The sequence below is a fragment of the Diceros bicornis genome, chromosome 30 (assembly GCF_020826845.1).
Source record: "Diceros bicornis minor isolate mBicDic1 chromosome 30, mDicBic1.mat.cur, whole genome shotgun sequence".
NCBI lineage: Eukaryota > Metazoa > Chordata > Mammalia > Perissodactyla > Rhinocerotidae > Diceros > Diceros bicornis.
In genome coordinates this window covers 12,396,064-12,400,932 of record NC_080769.1, presented here as the reverse complement: position 1 = coordinate 12,400,932, position 4,869 = coordinate 12,396,064, and the positions used below count along the sequence as shown (strand labels likewise).

Sequence of the window (4,869 nt, the reverse complement as noted above, 5' to 3'; positions counted from 1 at the left end):
GCCCCTGACATATCTAGGTCTGTATGTCCTAATCTCCTTTTATAAGGACACTGATCAAATTGGACTAGGGTCCACCCTAATGACCTCATTTTATCTCGATTACCTCTTTAAACTCCAAATACAGTCACATTATAAGGTATTAGGGATTTGGGCTTCAACACATGAATGTGGGAGGTGGGGGCGTCGGGGGGCATGAAGAATTCAGTATGTAACAGAGTATTCACTGTAAAAGTCTTTCAAATTATGTCCATGCTTGAAAAGTTTTCATAATAAAGTGCATGCTGGTGATGTGCTAAGTCAAGAAAGAAAAAACGGAAAAAAAAAATCATGTTGGAACCATCAGTTGGTCTGTGGAGTAGGGATTATTGGAGATTTAAATGTAAAAATTAAAGCTATAAAAGTCCTAGAAGAAGCCAAAGGATAAATATTTTACATGTAATCTCAGAGGAGAGATGGTCTTTTTAAGGTATCGTGTAAAAGAAGAAACAAAATTAATACATTTGATTTCATTTAAGAAATCTGCGTGGCAACGACTAGAGGCAAAGATAAAAAAAGGAAAAGTGGAAAATATTGGCAACTCCTCACAAAAAGCTAATTTATTAATATTAAGGAACCCTTATCAACCAAAAAAAAAAAGACCAAGACTCCATTGAAGAAATGGACAAAGGAACAATACGAAGATAAAACACCCAGATGCTTTTTTTTATTTATCAGATTAGGAACATTTACTGTTTGTTTAATATGTTGATCTATTAGGATGTAGAGAAAGTGGCACTCCCATACCACAGTGAAGAGGGGGTGAATTTGAACAACCTCCCCCCATGGACACGAGGACCTTGGCAGACAGAGAGTCCAGCGGAGCCCGGGACCTGGCGGGGAGAGACGGAAAGAGCCGAACTGTGGCCGCGGAATCGGAGAAAGCCGAAACCAGGCGGAGAGAGACGAACCCGAACCGCTGAGCCGAGGAGCGGCGGGGACAGGTGGAGGGAGCCGAGGTGGCCGGAAAGAGCCGAAGATGGACGGAAAGAACCGAAGATGTGAGGAAACGGCCGGGGTCCGGCGGAAGGACCCAAGACGTGGCGGGGGGAGCCGAGCCCAGCCGAAAAGAGACGAGAAGTGGCGGAGAGAGCCGAGCCCAGGGGCCGCTGGGAAGAGCTGAGAGGTCGTGGGCGGCGGAGAGACGAGAGTCTGGCGGCGCCGCAGAAGGAGGCGGAGGCGAGGACGGCGGAGAGTGAAGGCGACCGCGCTGCATGGGGCCCTGGATGTCGAGTCCGGAGCCTTCCACGCGCCCGAGCCGCCCCGAGCGCCCCCACGGAGGGTCGTGGACCCGGTCCCCGCTGCCCTCCTCCCCGCTCCCCCGGCCCCGCCGCTGCCCACGGCGCGGGGCGCTCTGGCCGGACAGCGGCGTGTCCTCCGCCCACGACGAGGACGCGCGTGTCCCCGCGGCTGCGTCCTCCGGACGTGATGGCCGCGTGGAGTCTGGCGCCGGTGTCCGCGCGGGGACTGACCCCGGGGGTGCAGCCTCTGACCCGCGCTGAGCCCGCGGACCCAGCCCGTGGGGAAGCCGCTGGGGGTGAGTAAAAATGTCTTATGTCTGAATTAGCATTTGGCAAAAATAAAAAAAAAAAGCATGCAACTTATGTTAGAATGAGATATAAAAGCAAGCTTAATAAAATAAGATTTTTATGGAATCAAATTAATTTAACATTAAAAAATGAGATGTTTACAGTGGGTATCATCCTTTCCTGAGTATAAGAATTATAAGAAAATATTATACTAAAAATACTAAATAATACCTTAGGCTAAATTACCTCGGAAGAATTTAATATAAAAGTGAATAAAAATCATGGTAAACAGAAATTGCAGTGTACCAGGACAAACAGATCTTCTTTCTTGTCACATGAAACCCTCCCTCTCACCCACAAGACCATCTACTCTTCGTTTTTGTCTCTTAAAAGTTTAAGAAAGTATAATTTAACATATCCAAGCATAATAGTCCAGAAGAAGCAGGAGTAACATTAAATGAGGCGAGTGAAACTGAGGGCTGCTCATGGGGAACCACTTCCCCAGGGCCACACCACTCGGCTTCTTCAGCAGGACCTTCTCCTGTTTTCCATCAGGTCTCAGAACATTCTTCTTGGCTCCTTGCTCTCTCTGCCTCCCTGGCAAACCTGTCTGCCCTCAGGGCCTCACCCTTGCTTTTTTCACTTTCAGACTCTCTCTGCAGATGTCTCCATAAGTTACCGGCTGTCTGCAGAGTGGCTGTGAGAGACAGATACCCGCTCCTGGGATCATCTCTGCCCCATCTGAAGACTGTGCAGCGGTGGGCTCGGGGCTGGTGTGTAGAGACCCAGCACCAACACAGCCCAGGGATTCACCTGGACTAGGAGGTGCAATTATTTTTAAGGTATTTGTGATATGGAAAGTACTTAAAAGTTCTCCTTCACTGCTGCAGGCCTGGAGTCCCTGCAGTCTCCTGTGTGCACAGAGTTGCTGAGGCTTCTGCAAGGTCTCCTCCCGTTGACTATACCAGACTTCATTGCCAGGGTGGGAAGGTATCCTTGTAACAGGCCTCTGCAGAATGCAGCTGGTGAGTCTTATAGGAAGTGCAGACCTTTCCCAATGTCTCTGCTTGGTCTTAGTTAAATGGACTTATCTTTTCTTCTCTGAAGTCTGGGGCATCATATTTCTTTTGAGCTTCCCCTTTGAAAACAAAATGAAATGTGCAATTTGAATAAAATGAAGAACATTCTCAGCTCATTTGGATCTTCCACCCTCCTCTCTCCCTGGGGAAATGTGTTTCAGATTGGCCTGTGTATCACAATCATCTGGAGGGTTGTTAAAATTCAGATTTCTGGACCTCAACCCAAGTAGGTCCAGGGTGGGGCCAAGAATTTGCACGTGTAGGTGTTCCCGGATGATGCTGATGCTGCTGGCACAGGCACCTCACATTGAAAAGTAGATCCTGGGACATCAAGCTGATATGAGTCAAGGACAGAAAGCTCTCATCATTACCCAGTGCCACCTCCAGACCGTTTCCCTCTACCGTCCTCCTCTGAGGATGTCCCCCCTTCCCATCCTTGTCACAGTCAACTAAACACATGCTGGTACCCCCTGACCCACCATCATGTGGATCCACAGATCACAGGTATCTTTGTATCCCAAGATTTAGGTTTTCCGTGTCTCTCTTTTACTCTGCTTTAGGACACAATCACCTCATTTTCCTAGCTCCTTTAATGCCTCATCTCCAATGAATTCATATTACCTCTCAACCCTTAGGTGCTCACTTCACTTGCACTCCCACATCCCATCTTCACTCAAATATTCTCCTGTTCATACATAAATAACTCACACAGACCATATTCCCATCACACAGTTGCATCCACTGTAAATAACCATTTTTCCTCCCCTGACTCTTCCTCTCTCCTCCTACTCCTCCCTGTTACTCTCGGCTCCACCATCTGGCTTAACAGAACAATTGATGCTTCTTAGAAGTCAATCCTGCTCCCACGTTTGTTACACATCCACACCCTCTTCTAGGCCATCCCATCCATTTCCCTGGCTTCAGATACCATTGATGAACTAGAAATGCCCATTGAGTCAGCAAGATCTGACTTCACCCTCAGATCCAAATACCCATCTGCCCACTCACCACATCAGTGACAACTCGATGACTCAGCTCACAGTGAGTAGGTCCCAAGTTGACACAGCCAGTTCTCCAAATAATCACCCATATCTCAGGGTCCCCTAAACTCACTTGTTGGTACTAATATCCTGTCTACCCCTGAGTGTCATTCTGGACACCCTGCCACCCCACACTCGTTCATCAGTGAACCATCCATCCACCCTCCTGAATCCACCTAAAGATTCTCAACTTGTGAATAATTCTTTAGCACCTTTCAGATTCCCTACAAAATACCATTTCCACAGAGTGACCTTTCCTGCTCCAGCCATCAAAATTAATATCACATTTTCTCTGTTAATTTTTTTCAATTTTTAATTGTATGTGTATAGTATTATCTATTTATTTCATAGTATTTTTCTCACTAAATTGGATACTCCATGAAGAGAAGACTAATGTGGACTTTAATGTTTTATGCTGCCATATTCACTCATTTCTTTGCCCATCGAAGGTGCTTAGATATATTTATTGAAAGAAATTATTCAAATTCCAAAAAGAACTAAATTTTTCAAAGAAATTCACTCAACTACAATTATACAATGATATAATCTGTTTTGTGGTATACTGCAATAAATTATCACTAAGATTTCAAATCCTTTCTCTGTAATCCATTATAAGATTATAGTCATAATAATCTGTTTAAAATGTAAATCTAGTCAGTGCACTTTTCCTTTTAAATCTCTCATTTCTGTCTTCAGAAGATTTTTTTTAAAAGTGAAACCATAAACCTCACTTCATTCCTGTTGTCCTGCCATAATTATTAATACCACCCCTTTCGTTCCCCAGCATGTCCCAGTTTGGAGGGAAAATTAGTTGATCCTCCCATTTATTGAGCACCTATTATAAGCCAAAGTATGTACTAAAACCTGTGATCCAGAACTTAACAAAGTCACTGCCCCTCTTTATTTTAATCTTGGTGAGAGGAAAGAGTTAATAAACAGACTGAGGAATCTCTATTATAGTGTTAGGTATAATTAAGTGCTGTGATAAACAGTAAGGCCAAGACAGAGACAGAGAAAGAGGGAGGGATAGAGGAAAAGTGGTAAGGACGGATGAAGGGAGAAAGAAATTAACTACGTAATTATTGATGATGAAGAGATTAGGGAAGGACTAACTGATGAGGTGATATTTGAGCACAGAACTGAATTTTTCTTAAAAAAGACCAAGCCCATTGTGGGTAAAGAATT

At 45.0% G+C, this 4,869-nt stretch overlaps 1 pseudogene; it reads right to left on the bottom strand.

Annotated features, from left to right (window-relative positions):
* Positions 1 to 2,036: 2,036 nt before the first annotated feature.
* On the bottom strand, positions 2,037 to 2,957 carry LOC131394633 (methyl-CpG-binding domain protein 3-like 2B; annotated as a pseudogene).
* Between the last annotated feature and the right edge of the window lie 1,912 nt (positions 2,958 to 4,869).